The sequence below is a fragment of the Triplophysa rosa genome, linkage group LG18 (assembly GCF_024868665.1).
Source record: "Triplophysa rosa linkage group LG18, Trosa_1v2, whole genome shotgun sequence".
NCBI lineage: Eukaryota > Metazoa > Chordata > Actinopteri > Cypriniformes > Nemacheilidae > Triplophysa > Triplophysa rosa.
In genome coordinates, this window is record NC_079907.1 from 6,784,149 (window position 1) to 6,801,534 (window position 17,386).

Genomic DNA, 17,386 nt, shown 5'->3' on the forward strand with positions numbered 1-17,386 from the left:
CTATAGGAAGAGATGAGGCTAAACATGTAACAGAAAATGCCAAGAGGAGAAAAGATGGATTGGTTGTAAACTGTAGCTGTGGTCATTTGGACATATTCCTGTTTTAAAATTGTTGGTATGTAGTCTATTGTTTGCAGTAATTTAGTAGAATAAAAAATATATATAAACGGTTTTGAATCAGTACTGCTCTCCTGTTTTTCAAAACTTTGTTCAGTGGTTTAAAGGAACAGTTCACCCAAAAATGATTTTCTTCAAAAATTATGTCTTCAACTCTGAATAAATTCCTTTGTTCTGATGAACACAAAGAAAGATATTTGGAAGAATGTAGGCAAGTAGTTCTGGGGAACCATTTTTCCTACTATGGTAGTCACTGGTGACCATGAACTATTCCAAAAATATCTTCCAAATATCTTTTTCTGTGTTCATCGGAACAAAGAAATTTATTCAGATTTGGAAATCAAGGGTGAGTAAATGATGACAGTTTTTTTTGTGAACTGTCCCTTTAAGACATTTTTTTAAAGACATTTTCACTGGAAAACAAGACAAAAATATTGTTTTCCGACACATGGTCTCAGTTTATTGTTTGGAGACGGTATAACACATGCAAACGCACACACTTACACTACGTGTGTACGTGCACGTTCAGTGTTTGAGTCTCTGTTGTGTTTAGTCAGCATATCTGTGTGTGTTAAATCAATATGGCTTTGAGTCCGAATTTGTTGTGGACTTTCTCAGTCTCACTCTTACTGAACACACAGACATTTTTCACCCCTCATCGACGTGCAATTCTCCAAACTGTAAGTATGGGTCTCCAGAGTGTTTAAGGCCAAACCTGGCTGCAATCCTAGGTGGAGAATAGGACCTGCCTGCAGATGCACTGGCCGTTGTTAGCCGACTGCTCCTCATGCTGGGACGGGTCAAACCGTGCGCATACTAACAAACCGAGCCATCTGTCAACCCATGTGCCGAGCTAAGCTTACAACTCACGGGCGTGACAGGCCAAATCGAGCACACCTGTATACATCTCTATAGCTGTTTTAATTGCCATATTTCGTTGCTTAAAGGCAAATTGGTTCATTCAGTGGTCATCAAGGTGACACCCCCAGGCTATATTTTTATGTAGGCAACAGGCGTACAAGTACACAACAAAATGCTCGAATGGGGAATGTTGGAGACCTTTAAACTGCAAGTCAACATTAAACAACATTTTGAATGAAAATATAGCTGCTTCACCTCACATCATGTTACAAAAAAGCATTCCGATTTCCTCTGATTAAACTATAATCAAGATTATAAGCAGCGCATATTTTTTTCGGCGCATAAGTTAACAGATGACAGCATTTATACCGCACGCATAAGCAGCGGCGCAGCGATCATTTCGGCGCCGAGTCTATTTTTGCTGCGCTGCTCACGCTCAATTAAAGCGACAGTGCATTCTTTACGGACAAAATCCACATGGATTGACAGGAAAAAGTAACACTTTAACCTTTAAAGCATGTAAGTGGTGTCTAATGTGTTCTTAACAGTCGCCACGACTTTCAAAAACACTTTCGCCAGAAGTTTTTAGGCCAAAAACACAACAGCACATTTAAAGGATTTATAATACAAGTATATCTTAAATGTTATGCTTATATTGCATCTAAATGAGTGGAAAACGATCGCATTACGCTGTCACTGTACTGTCTGAATCCCACTGTCATCATAACCTTCTGAAAAAACAGATAAAAATACATTTATATCATGTTATATGCTTATATTGCGTATGTGTGAGAGAAAAGCCATCGCATCACAAGTTAGTCGCTCTCTCCTATGGTGAGTTAACCATTTAGTGACTGTATCCTTCAAAGCACGACGGCTTTTTATTTATAACTTGTACTATGTGAATCTAAAAGAGCATGAAATAGGCGGATATAACAATGCAATCTACTTAAAAAGCGCTTTGATGAAGTTCTGGAAGATATTTTGCTCATTGATGCATTTAAATAACGTAATGCGAAATTGCATTGTTGTACTGTGGTACCCAGGCAGCGCTCCGCTTATGCACTGCTTACGCGTGCGGTGTGAAACGGGCGTTACCGGTAAATTACAGTAAAAACTGTAGACCTACATGTGAAAAAGAGGATTTTACGATAGACAACAGCAGACGGTCGAGTACAGAGATTGTGCGGTTACATAGAGATACAAAGGATAATTGTGCTGTTAGACTTTGCCTCATGTCCATGCCAGTTCTTTTACCAAATAATAGCAGTCCACCCATCTTCCTCTCTCTTACCTCGGGACAGTTTTTTCTTCCCATTCAATCTCCCTATCTGTCTGCAGCAGCCCTCTGAAATACCCGGCACGGCCGCGCAGCTGATCGCGCCAGCGCGAAAGCCGTAGCCCCCGTCCTTATTACACAGCTTCAACAGGGCTCTAATCACTGCTACCAGACCCGGTACAGAGTGAGAAAGCAGTAGAGAGAGAGCTTGTTAACGGCTAGGATCTGTGTGTCCGCGACTGCTGCTTTAACTAGCTTTTCTGCCTGTTTTGGTGGATTCGGGGAACGCAGGAGTGTCTCTCCGGGGGCCAGAGGCGACCATATCCCTCTCTTGACGCGCAACGATAACCAGTGCTCTCACAGGATTGGTGGTGCCCTGGACACACACACATGGGCACACACGAACACACACACACACACACACAAAATCCAACATCAAACAGCCTGTGGATAAAAGCTAGTCTTTCCCCCAGCCAGTTAGCTTTTTTATTTCCTCCTTTCTATGAAGGGGAGGAAATTGTTGGCTAAGCTGTCTTTTGTCAGGGTGTTTCAGAAGCACGGTCCAAACACGGGTCCCATATTTCTCATCCTTTAGGATGCAGTTTGCACATTCACTGGGAAACGTATGGCCCCTAAACAGGTGTCCAGTGATATTTACTTTCCTCACAATATCATCTACGATGTCTCACCCTCATCCTCCCTGTAGATTTGTGTGAACGCTCATGTATAGCACTAAGCATGATCCAATCGAGGACCACACAATCTCTCCGAGTCCGACTATCAAAGCCGTTCCTTGGAGGGCATGGATTGAACTGCCATGGTCTTGGCAGTCACATATGGAAACACTGCCTATAATACTAGAGAGTTACATCAGAGCTGTCACGAACACGCGTCGCCAAAGGTTGCCGCTGCTGTTAGATGCATTTTTGAAGCGTTCGGCTCTCTTTTAACTTTGGGAATTTGACAGGAAAACAATGACTGACGATGATAAAAGACCGTCTCATTAACATCACCACCGGACAGCTGAAAATTATAAATGCATGTGTGGGATACGCAGTTTGGTGACAGTTAAGGCCCATTCATACCAAAAACGATAACTAGAACACTAGTGTTCCTAACAACAGTCAATTATGTTGTGCTTGCATGTTAAGTTCAAAAGGAGTTAGATTGTCTTTCTATGTTTTATCATTCATCAGCTAGAAAAAATGCTCTGAAAGTGATGCCAAAAATATTGTTCCTATGTATAATTGTTAAAGTTGTGGTATGGACTTCATTCGTTAAAAATTATAATGATTATTAAAACTATATTTAGAGTTATCATTATCGTCCTTGGTGTAAACGGTCCTTTAATGCAACATATACTGACCAAAAAAGTTTCTTGACTAAATCTTGACTCCACCCCTAAAAAATATTTTGCTAAAATTGACTCGTTTTGGCATTCATTATAACATTACAAGATATAAAGCGCATTTAGCATTGCAAATTAAACTTGCAGAGTGATCAATACAGGTCTGTCTGGGATTGTTTATTTTTTAATAAAATTATAATGACTGCCTGGCTGTTAATGAACATTATAAGTGCATGACATTTTGATTTGACTTTCAATTATTAAGTTGTAATAATTATTATTTCAATTATTAAACTAGACATTATTAAACAGTATTTCTGATGCCAGAGACAATGGTCAAATACAGTTTAGCAATTCTATAACAAAATCCAAATGCGATTGACCAATGAGAACAAAGCACTCCAAAAATCTGCATTACATTAAGATTTTCAATACCATACAGAATTTACTTTGCATGAAAATATGTTTGCAAATATTTGTAGCAGCCGTTCGGTGGTGTGAATCTTGTGAGTGGCAGCAGTTCCGGTGGATTTCTAAATAGACAGATGATCAAGCAGACGGCCTTTAATGCAACTCCATCCAAAAATATGAGCAGCATGACATGGTATGACAAGATGATGAGTCACTGTTTCCGGACCCACCGATCACTCGAAACTTCAAACACATAAATCTTGCATCCTATATAAACAATGTTATATAAAAAAAACAAGAACGACAGACAGATTGTAAGACTCAGAAACTGAGTCTGTTGTACGCAGAAAACCCATGAGGTCTGTCACAGAGCCTTTTGCTTGTTATTTCGATAAAACTGCAAAACAATATTTACATAATTAAATATGACAATTTTAGCTCTATTTTAATATTCGGTAAATAGTAATTAAGAGTTGATTAAGAGTTTGCAAAATAATCTGCAGTTTATTACTCTACAACAACGCTACTGGACCATTATTAAATTTCAAGCGACGGATTATAGGTTTAATTTCTCAGATTTTTACGTGCATTTAAATTCCAGCTAATGACTCCTAGAATAACACATCAGTCTTCCAAACAGCAATCAATTGAATCAAATAACAACACAGTTGTATTGATATGACTATATACGGTACAATTGGGCATCCTGATCTATTTAATAGCTCATTTAATGTATTTCTGCCATAGTTGCCACCTTTATATTTACATTTTTAAACAAAGTTTTAATTGATTTTCTTGTATTTTGTATGACTATCGCTATTCAATAATGAGAAATCTACTTTCCTACATTATCCTAACGGGGTCTTTCGGCCTCATTATACCCAATCTCCAAACTAGGGCTGAAATACATAACAACCGTTAGTACACTGTGTTCATGTACTCCAGCCTGACAAAAAAAGAGCATCTCGGCTAGCTGGTGTGTGTGATGGTGGTGTAGCAGTAGTAGATCTGTGTGTGACAGATTTATCTCCCCCCGCTCAGGCCAGATGAGAGGGGCTCATAAATAAACACGCCGAAGAGAGAGAAAGCTCTCCATTGAACATAAACAAGTAGGTCCTTTAGTCCTGCATCAGTCACTCGCTGGGGTATAGTGACAGCAAGGGGTCCAAGGTGAGGTCAGGGTGGTTCCCTTTAACCCTGGATTAGCACAAAATTAAATTTGTTAGGTTCCGATCGTAAGCGAATATTTCTCCGGCTCCAATCTGTCAAAATGCGAATTTGATGGCGATAGATAATATACATGTGTATTGTAACACTACTTGGATGATTTATGATTTGTCTTATGATACGTCTGTCCTTTAACATATCTCATATATATAGCGTTTTATAAAGTTAATAATGCTATATATACTAGTGGTGAAACGGATCGCGTATGATCCGTACGGATCATGCTATACGGTTCAGAACGCATGTGACCCGCGGATTAACTGTAAATTTATTCATCATTGAGTAAAAGATAATTTTAGCGCGCACAAGCTCTCACTCTCTCTTCAGTATCTGGACGAGTACAATTTTAAAGTGCATGCTCGCGTATATCTTCACTTAAACTGCTGCGTAAAGCATGTGACCCACGGATTAACTGTAAATTTATTCATCATGGAGTAAAAGAGTAAAACGCGCTCTCGCTCGCTCTCGTTTCAGCGCCAACGCGATCTCTCTCTCTCCAGTATCTGGACGAATACAATATTAAAGCACATTCTCGCGTATATCTTAACTTAAACTGCTGCGTAAGCAGCAATGTTGTGTTGAATCAAAACGCAAATGACGCAATCCACGCACAAACGCGCACCACTTCAGCAATTTTGACGTGCTGCCCAATCATTATTCAGTAACGCGTTTAAGAAGCCGAGAAAAAGTCGTTCGAGATACTTTATGATTGCCACCTCATAACACCTGTCACATTTCAAATCTGATCTCTACAGATTACTCTGCATGTTTATATCGTTTTTATTTGTTATACATAGTCATTTTTAATGCACGCACACTGTATAACAGCCTAGATTAGAAGATAAATAATCATGTTAAATAATCTGTTAAATTAATCTGTTGATATCTTCAGGGTACTTTCACAACTTCATTTTTATAACATTTATAACCCCTTATATAAGCACCCCAATTTTTGAGCCTTTTATTGGTTGCACAAACAAGTTATGAATGTATTATAACCATAGGTTATAATAAAATATAATAATAAAACTATTGACTGTTAAAACTATTGAAAACTATTATGAGCATTTACATTAGCTGATCTGAAAAATGATCGATCCGTGACGCAAAATCCGTAAAATGAGCCGAACTGTGAGTTTTGTGATCCATTGCATCACTAATATTTACATATATACACGCACACTCGCATACGTATATATGATACATATATACAGGTATATATGTATCATATATATGTATGCGTAGTCATTATATATATATATATATATAATGACTACGCATACATATATATGATACATATACATATATATATATGAAATAAAGGATGTATGTAAAGGATGTATATATATATAGTAATACACTACGATAAAATTTAAATGAATAAATATGATTTATATATGAATGAAACATTAAGAAAAATCTTTATGGGGCCACATACTGTCTTAACGCCTGTATATCAGAGTAGAAAAAGATTTGTCTCAAGATGCACACAGTCATTTTTTTTGTAAAGTATGTTTTTAAAACCAATGTAACTATACTAATTTAACTAAGGCCTGGTCCTGGATTAAGCTAATCCCCGTCCGGGAAAATATGACAGATGCACACAAAAAAAACCACAGCAAACTGCAAACCCATGCAACAAGTGAAATGTTTCTTGGGTAGAATACTAAGGATGTTTAGCAGAAAGTAAAATCTCTTCAAACTTGACTCTTTCTAGATAGATACAATCTCAGAGGTTGTTAAACAATCACACATGGTTCTGAAACACCCAAAAGTTTTTATACATATTGAAATATTTTTTAATAAACTAACGGTGTTTTGTGCTGTAGTTGATACTTTTATGCAGTGTCATCTTTTAAGACTTAATTATTCCCAAAGCTTCACAAAAAAGCAGCTCACTTCTGATAAAAAAGACGCAGTCTTCTACCTCTGTCTTTTCTTTAATATTCAAAAACTTTTTTAGTGCTTAGAATCAAATTATGCATTGTCGCGATTCACCTTGGAGGTGGTTCATTTGGTTTTAAAGGAATAAAACTATTATTAAATTAATCCGCATTGAGTTTAAATTCCCTATATAAAAGATGAATGAGTATACTTAAGCGGCTGGAAAAGTGTCCAGTTGTGGTCGTTTCATAACGTTTCATTAAGTGTTCCTGCTCACAATCCAACTCAGCATTTTTCCAGACCCTCTAGCTATCGGCAGACCACAGTTTGTATATTTGTTTCTCGAAATAAAGACCACCTGTCATGACCTCCAACACCAATAGTGCTTAAAATTTGTTTGGGTTTTGAGCAACTATGATCCACTCTAAAATATTTTGTTTAAATGAGCTGAAGCGCTGCAAGACAACTGCAAACTTCACTTGTACTGACAGACTGCCAGTCCAGTTCAGCAATACAATAGAATTTATTTGGCCTCAGTTTAAGACCATTCATTGTTGTTGGTTTTTTGAGATGGTAATGCATTTTACTGAGGTTTAGATAACTATAATGTCTACATATTCAGAACATGTATGTAATATATAACAATCAATGCTTGTATACAAATGATTAAGAGTGTAAGACATACAGAATACAGAAGAGACAGGGGACAAACTGATTGCTACATCCAAAAATCCATGCACACATATGGTGAATTGATAAATGAGCAATATAGAGCAATTATGCTACCGCCCTTTTGACACAACTATAGCATCCCTCTGATATGCGATGGCTTTCGAAAGAACAAATCAACGATGTACTTTTAACAATGACAATGCACATTTGCTGTCTGGTCACAAACATTCTTTGCAATTTCCAACTAATTATGCAGAGTTTAACTAAAAAGAAGATGCCAACGTCTATGTATAGCTCATTCTGCAGAAAACATCAGCGCAAAATCCATCAACAAAAAAGTCTCACGCTGTGATGGAGTTAAGTAACATAATTATGCCAATTTGATATTGAAACAAGGAGCTTGCTAAAAAGCTCGTTGCAGTGCTGCACTAACATATGGATGAATGAATTTTGCATACACAAGCTGTGAACCTCTCTGACCATGTGGTTCACACATCTCATGCCATGTTTCATGTGACATGCGTCTCAGCAGGACGTTCTCATATCGAGAAACAGCACAGTAGTCAAAACCTCTAATGGTGAAATCACACAAACGCACACACGACGGAAAGTGAGAAAACGAGAGAAGGTAGAAAGCTTGTTCGAATGCCAGAAGTTGCTCGCTTCTATTAGATTATCAGAGAAGCATGACACAAGTACTTAGTGTTTTACTGCCATATGTGAACAATGGAATTCTTATGCGCTTTGACCTCCCAGACATATGGTATATAAAGAGACAGAAAAATAACAAACAATACACAAGTATATTTAAGTATAATTCTGTGAAGAAAGCGTGTGCCGCCTTATAGCTGCGGCTCTACGGTGTGCTATAAATACAACATACACATTATAACTACTTAAGGTGCAAAGTACAGGTGTGTGGTAGAAGAAACCAAAAAAATATGTAAGATATAACGCGAAAAATATGAATCGTCAGCTTTTCCTCAAACTTGAGAATGCCCCAACCTAAATACAAAAGAAAAAAGTCGTACAAATTATGCTGACAATATCATTTGCGCATAAAACTACTACTAAAAATACACAATAAAAGCCTATTGTCAGGTACTGCTTTCACACTGTTGGACTCCCCAAACATTTCTTTCATTGAGCTATACTCCTGCAGTATTTTCAACGGACGATTATTCGTCTCAACGACTCCTGAAATCCATTCTAAAAGCCTTGATTTTATTTCCTGACTGTTCACAGGCTGATGGCAACACTGTGTTTTCACTTTAGTTGTCAGCTATGCTACACTGCCTGAGCAAACCGTCACAAGCAAGCCGAATGTGACACGCTGTTCTCTGTCTCGCTGTCAATATCTATCTTTCTCGCAATGTCCGGTCATCCAGAGAGGAGGCACTTTCTTACTCATACAGCACTCCAACAAAATAAAAACCTGTTCCACACTCTGCAAAGGATGATGTTTTAACAGATCTCTATGCTTAGAGGAACCAAAAAATAAAAACCTTGCTGAAGGGAACCCGCTGTGACAATAAAACCTCACATACAGTACAGTATCAGGATCTCATTGTCTATGCTTTCTGTGCTTTTCAAGGTTAGATACTGATAAATGACAAAGAATGCGTAAAAAAATAGGGCCATAAAAGAGATAAGACATGCTTTCAAATACAAAAGTATTCAAACTGCACACTTGCACCACTTCACACACTATCCATGAGAATTATAATAAGATAAAGAAATGTGGATAATGCTCTATATAATGATGATACCCCTGTATTGTTTTATTACTTTTTAATCTCCACTTCTAATAAACATGCAGGGATTGAGGTACAGCAGTGATAAGTCCCGTGTTTACGGAAAGCGATGTGCGATGTGTACTTTTCAATAACACATGAGAAAGACGCCACTACGACTCTCCACGCGCGGTTCTGGACGTGTCAAGTGTTGCTTAAAGATGCACGAAGAAGATCCGCTGCAATACCAGATGTGTCACATAAACAAAACAAATCATTCAGTGTGAAACTAAACAATCGTTTTCCCTCCTTGAGTCCCAAACATCATTAATGGAGTTTTATCAGACCTGAAAATTGCATTAAAAATGTTGTCTCCGATTCACATAAACGTTCGAATATCAATTAATACACCAAAATATTTATTCACGTGGCTGTGCGTGTGGAAAGGAAAGTAAGAGACTTGCGTACTTACAGTTAGAGCTGTCAGGTCACTCAGGTCTGGTTCTGTATCACACGCTCATCTTTTCACGGTTTATCCCACCATAGGACAGAGAGAAAGAATAAGAGAGAGAGGGGAAGAGAGCGAGAGAGAGAGAGAGGGTATTTCTTCTTCTCCGGCTCTACACAAGTACAACTGAAAAAGGGGTGAGAGAGGCAGAGAGAGAGAGAAGTAGGATGGTTTGCGATGCGATCTGCTTGCCGGTCCTGCGTTAGATTCAGTAACGCTGCTTCTTTGGCGTGCTGTGCGTGTCTTCACACACTGCTGAGAGCCCAGTGTGGTCAACCACACGCGTCTGCGGTGCGTGTATGTGTGTTTATGTTCGCACATGCAGGGTGTGTGTATGTGGGGTGGGTGTGCGTGTGCATGTGAATGTGCGTGCGGGGGCTGCTTGGGTAGGCTGCGACTTACACAATAAGAACATACCAGAGAAAGAGAGAGAGGGATATTGAGATGAGGGTGGGAGGGAGGGACGGACAGATGGAAAGCAGCGAGGAGGAGGAAAGAGAGGGAACACGGAGGTGGAGAGGATGCACTGACAGTTTCACGCGAGCCCCTCTCGGAAGGCACCGACCACTAACACGGGCTGACAGGTACTGAACGAAAGAGACCAGACGCTGCTACAACACACAATTCTTTCACCAGCATCACTCGCTCACCATCTTTAATCCACACTACATGTATGCCAGCTTTCAGACGCAACATAAACAGACACGTTTCGTAGCAGTAGATGAATCATCCAATAATATCAAGCTGATCCAAATACGTAAAAGTTGATGCTTCTTTCCCATTGGCATATTATTATATTGGTACTTAAGTGTGCAAGAGAAGTTCAAGATTAAAAACATTCGGAAATCATCTTTTTCTGTAGACCACATCCTCGCAGTTCAAGTTCTTCTTATTCACGGCATTCATATACACAAATGTTATAACACTAGATTTTGATTTGCTCATTTTGGTTAACTATGGAGATGGCATTCTTGTAGATCAAATAGCCCAGTGCTAACAACGACAAGATCATGGTTTCAATTTCCAGGGATTGATTAAACTAATAACCATGTATGCAATAGTAATTTGGAATTGGATTTGGAAAAAATCTGGAAAAAAAAAATCGAACAAATGCAGAAATTAACTCCAAAAAATTTTATATTTGCCAATACAATAAATAATGCACAAACAAAACAAAACCCACATTTGGTCATAAAGGTGTTCTGGCGTGCTGTGTTGGGACAAGTCTTTAACTGATGGTGTAAATTAAAGATATAAAGTGTGGAAAGTCCATGGCAGCCCCGTGGGTCCCCGAGCGCTCAATGCTGTCAGGGTAGACTACACTCCACTGATTTCAATTAAAAGCTAAATTAGCCATTTGAACTCTGATCTTAGCACTGTGCTGTATTTCGTGCCTTGCTATCAAAGAATGTGTCCCATCAATTACATCTTGTACAACCTTCCCTCATCCTTTTGTCAGCGCTATTGTCATACTCTGTGCACCTGTAGTTGCCGTGTAAACCATTGCCATGGCAATGACAGTCATATGACCATACTATTAGAGACCATACCATTTTTTGTATGCAAACCCCGGAAGGAAGTTAGCAATTTAGCACTTCCAGTTCCATCGCTCCAAAGTCAGTGGGTTTTTGGTTAAATGCCTGAACTAAAGTCTGTGGTTAACAAAAGCTCCAAATATATTAATATTTATTAATATATTAATGAATGTATTCATAAATAATTATATTACCATATTAATTCATAGTAAAATATAATAGATAATAATGTAATGCATATTATAATTGATATATTTTATTTTTACGACATAAATCACACTAGCTACATCCAGTTCGTGAATATTCAAAGCTTTTACAACTCCATATAATTGGCTGGGACATTAAACATCATCACACACAAAAATCTCACAAATATTTTAACGGGTACAAATCTCAAAAAACGTGCGTAACGAGGAGGGCGGGACGAGAGCTGTGAGGGAACGGTGCAAGGCCGGTGACGCGAGTGATAATGAGTGTCAGCTGCACGTTGCACCGTTCTCGCATCTCTCACAAGAGGGGCTCCAGCTGACCGTGAGGTAGCTGTCGGCCCTTTACTTTCGTTTTGTTGTTTGTTTATTTTATTAAAAGTTTGTTTAACGTTCACAGGTTCCCGCCTCCTTCCTTCCTATTCTTGGAATGTATTACATTCGAACGATAACCAACTTTTAAAAATAAAATAAACAAACAACAAAACGAAAGTAAAGAGCCGACAGCTACTTCACGGTCAACTGCCGGCCACACAAACATAAATAAAACTTAACACAATGTCCAGGCCTGGTCCTCTCTCGTCGTACACTCCTGTCGCTCGTCCTTTTAAGCTCCCGGAGCTCCTCCCGTGAGAGATGCGAGACAGGTGCAACGTGCACAGGCCTCGCACCGTTCCCTCACGGCTCTCATCCGCCTTCCTCGTTACAACGTGGATGGGGACACAAAAGAAGACATTTTGAAGAATGTTGGTTACCGAACAATGACTGTACTAATTGCCTTGCATTGGCTTTATGTCTATACAATAGAAGTGAATGGGTATCGCCATTGTTCAGTTACCAACATTCTTTAAAACATCTTTTGCGTTCAGCAGAAAAAAGTAAGTCATTTCAAACCTGTATGATAAGAGGGTGAGTAAATGACAGAATTTTCATTTTTGGGTGAACTATTCCTTTAAAGGTGGTGTCTATGATATTCACAATATCTTCTCCTACACATTACTATTCAGAGACCACTGTAGACTCCGAGACCACTGTAGACAAAAACATTTTTGTCAGAAATGTTTACCTCCAAACTGAAGAGTTCAGAGGAGCTGTTTGCGGACAGTCGGTGAGACCCCAGAGGACTCCTCAGACATTGATTCAATCTTCTGTCTTTTACGTCAAGGAGGAACGGCACATATCTAAATCAAATCAATTCTGTTTATTTCAAAGAAATCCATTTCCAAGTTCTTCAAGAACAAAGCTAAACGACTTCCTTTAAAAAACACACAGACGCCGTCAGACCCAGTACCCGCAAACACAAAGCCCCATGTCATTTAATTCATCCACCGTGCGGATTCCCGGCCGTCAGTAATCATTTCCTGTTAACACCGTGGGCCTTAAACCCAAAGCAGCGGTCTGCCTACGTCGCCACTAAAATGGGATTTCCCCACTCACAGTTGGCCTTTTCACGGCCCCATCATCAGCACTCAGCACCTCCATTAACAGGTTCACACAGGTGCCCCCGGTTTCCAGTGCATCACTCCACAAAGAATAACAATAGGCGACATTACAGAGAGAATAATGGCATTAATACGAGGCTGCAGCCTCTCTCTTTGCTAATTGGCTTGTCTGCTATAGCAGCCTCCACTCCAAGGGTCATGGGATTTTGTGGGTGGCATCTGTAAATAGCTAATCAGCTCCCCAGGCGCTCCCTACACTTCAGAAAGTATTTCTTTTGAATTCGTAATAATAGCGAGAGGAGGGCTGTCGGGGTGGTGGGGTGGGGGGGGGTTGTTGGATAACGACACATAGCTAAGATAACTGCCAGAGACAACAGAGGCGAAAAATAAATAATGAAGCGCCGATTGTTATTCCTGCGCAGCCAACAGAAGCTGTTTGAAGTGCAGACTCGCCTTTATCTTGTCACGCTGGAAAAAAAATCATTGCCAGCCCAGACGCAATAAAGATGTCTTTGGCGTTTTTGGAGAATGACAAACAAGATTTGAGGTGTATGGAGGTAGAGAGGTGAGCTTACATGGCTGCTGAGAAGCCAAGGCTCTCTCGTGCACTTTGGGAATTCTGTGCAAAACTTGATCTACGTAAAGATGGAAATGCGATTTGTGATGTTTACAGTGTGTAATAGCTAATTTAATGCATTGTTGGATGCCAAGACAAGCAAAAGTTAGTCTTAGCATCCACAAAGCATTGTTGTCATATGATTGGTTGAATTTCTGGGAGATTTTACATTTTAACACCCCTAAAATGTAACATTGAACAAAATAATAGTGATGGGTTGGTTTACATGTATTGTAAGTCAGACGAAAGCTACTATGGAGTCCAGACCTTCTGCCGTCAGACTAAAGTCTGGCTACGCCAAACTACGAAAAGGTAGCCGACCAATGAAAATCAGGCAGGTCAGTTTAGTTCATATACAGAAAACGCAGCAAGCGAATGAAGCAACACACTGAGAGGCTAAGATTTACACAGGTTAGAAGTCTTTGAGGGTAACACTGTATCTTTGATTAAAGGTGTCTTAGCTGGAAGCGTCATAGCTGCGTGCCATCTCAGAATGTTCAAAAACATTGACCAATTAGCAGTGATGCTAGATGCTAGTCTTCTGAAACGAAACCATATCTTAAAAAAGTCCCACGTTATCACAAATTCTCTAGAATAAAAAGTGACTTTAAATTGAATATTTTAGAACGGTGAAAAAATATTAATTATTGCAACAAGGGTATATGAATGTAGATAAAAAACAAAGTTTAAAAGACCAAAAACATCAAACGCTGACATTGAGGCAAGCTTCAAATGTTTAGGACAAAAGTAATGAAAAATATAACACGCACACATATACTAATACTGTATGCAGAGCTTTTCAGAGGAAAAAATAAAAAGATCACTCAAACTATTTTCAGTTTTTCTGAATTTACTTTTTATACCTGTGTTTGGGTTAACAATCATTTTTGTTTTCTCCCAGATTTCAAATAAATAATAGAAAATGAAAATTGGACAAACTGGTCAAAATGACAAAAAAAAATGTTTTAGTCCTCTAATAATGCAAGAAAAAACAAGTTCATATACATTTTTAATCTATAACGTTAAAAATTAAATTTTGATGGAATAAAACTGAGTTTTGAATCACAGCTTACATGCATCTTGGCATGCTCACAGTGTTCTACATTATTTTTAGGTGTCTTTCAGCGGTTACTGAGGTTTGTTTTTGTTTAAATTCTCCAGACATTGGAATGGAATGGCCAAAACACAAGTAGAAATGCAGATTTTTTTCCAGAGCTGTACTGTATATCTGTGTGACTGTGAATGTGTGTGTGAATACGATGCAATTGAACAAATGCATAAGAATAATGCTCTTAATGAAAAATCTAAACTGTTATAATATATCATATAAGTCATATAAGTCAGGGGTTCCCAAACCTTTCAGCCCGCGACCCCAAAAATAACAGTGCCAGGGACTCAAGACTCCCACTATCCTCGGAGGTGGGTAAAGTATTCAAACATTGCGTGCAACTGCGCACATGCACTTATTAGGTCTAACTAAACACGCGCATAATGACAACACAAAAGAACAGCCTAACATAATATGACTTCAGTTATTACTCATTATTTTACTTGTTGTTATACATAAACCATGAACTATCACTACAGATGGTCAAATTTCATCAAACTGATTCGAGTGTTGATGGATGTCCTCTTTATGCTCAAACGCTGGCCTCTTTTCCTAAGGTCGATAGCCTTTCTGACTGCAGCGCTTCTCCGCCCTCCTCTGCTGGCATCCCTGTGTTGTCTTTGGTCGATATTAACCAACGTTTCATTTCGATAAATAAAAATATCCTATATTTAAAGTCTGAAAAATAATCTGCGTGCATATACAGTATCTCAGAAGTGAACACTGAAGAAATGAAACTTTGCTACAAAGTAAAGTAGTGAGTGTACAGCTTGTATAACCATGTAAATTTGCTGTCCCCTCAAAATAACTCAACACACAGCCATTAAAGGCAGGGTGGGTGATCCTGTCCAGAAACATTTTTTGTCATGTTGGCTGGAAATCTTTTTACATCCTGATAGCAATCAAGAAGTATAGTGGTCAAATAATATTTTTATAATAATATATCGTCTGTGAAAGGAGTAGCACCAAAAAACGTTTGCCAAATCAAAATGTTCTGGCCGAACGCTGTGACTGGTCATGTGTACATTTTCAGCCAACGTATTTTGCACACCACTGCGCACCCTGTTCACGCAGACATCAAACGTCTTCAGCGAGCTCACGTCCGCTGTGTCAATGTAGGGATAATGGCAGACAATCAGCAACAATAAAACTTTCCTGCGGAACCGACAACAAGTAAATCTACAAAACAAAAGTCAGTTTTTGAAAAAGCAGTGAAGAAAAAACGTCTGGATCATGAAAGAGGAAAAACTCGAATAAACGTCGGTTCAGCTTTTACACGATGGAGACAGCTCCGGCAGGCAAAGAGTCTGAAAGACAATGCCATGGTTGCTCTCTTTCTTTTGGACAGGAATGTACATGCTTCGAGAAGAATTTAATAGATTTAGTTTGTAATTCGTTACGTGGATTTACAAAATACATTCATGTGTTTGGAGGAGGCGTGGCTTTGAACGGCGAATCGCATAGAGGGTGGGATTATAATTTCAGTGCTAGCAGGCTAAAGTTAGCACATTTCCAAATCAACCATGCCACCTTTAATGTCTAAACCGCTGGCAACAAAAGTGAGTAGAAATGGGCCCAATTAGCCATTTTCCCTCCACGGTGTCATGTGATTATTTAGTGTTACAAGGTCTCCGGTGTGAATGTGGAACAGGCGTGTTAAATTTGGTGTTAACGCTCTCACTCTCTCATAATGGTCACTGGAAGTTCAACATGGCACCTCATGGCAAAGAACTCTATGAGGATCTGAAAAAAGAATTGCTGCTCTACATAAAGATGGCCTAGGCTATAAGAAGATTGCCAACACCCTGAAACTGAGCTGCAGCACGGTGGCCAAGACCATACAGCGGTTTAACAGGACAGGTTCCACTCAGAACAAGCCTCGCCATGGTCGACCAAAGAAGTTGAGTGCACGTGCTCAACGTCATATCCAGAGGCTGTCTTTGGGAAATAGACTTATGAGTGCTGCCAGCATCGCTGCAGAGGTTGAAGGGGTGGGGGGTCAGCCTGTCAGTGCTCAGACCATACACCGCACACTGCATTAAATTGGTCTGCATGGCTGTCGTCCTAGAAGGAAGCCTCTTCTAAAGATGATGCACAAGAAAGCCCACAAACAGTCTGCTGAAGACAAGCAGACTAAGGACATGGATTACTGAAACCATGTCCTGTGGTCTGATGAGACCAAGATAAACTTATTTGGTTCAGATGGTGTCAAGCGTGTGTGGCGGAAACCAGGTGAAGAGTACAAAGACAAGTGTGTCTTGCCTACAGTCAAGCATGGTGGTGGGAGTGTCATGGTCTGGAGCTGCATGAGTGCTGCCGGCACTGGGGAACTACAGTTCATTGAGGGAACCATGAATGCCAACATGTGCTGTGACATACTGAAGCAGAGCATGATCCCCTCCCTTCGGAGACTGGGCCGCAGGGCAGCATTCCAACATG

The 17,386-nt window shown here is 39.4% G+C and overlaps 1 protein-coding gene across 6 annotated transcripts in view; it reads right to left on the reverse strand.

The window, feature by feature from the left end:
- Positions 1 to 10,416, reverse strand: part of rbfox3a (RNA binding fox-1 homolog 3a) — a 402,031-nt gene extending 391,615 nt beyond the window's left edge. For 3 of the 6 annotated variants that reach the window (XM_057358082.1, XM_057358081.1, XM_057358079.1), the window contains exon 1: positions 10,005 to 10,413. The gene's annotated coding sequence lies outside the window, so the exon portion shown is untranslated. Of the gene's footprint in view, positions 1 to 10,004 lie in introns of all 6 variants that reach the window. The other 3 variants (XM_057358077.1, XM_057358078.1, XM_057358076.1) reach the window with 3 other exon arrangements.
- Positions 10,417 to 17,386: the final 6,970 nt, after the last annotated feature.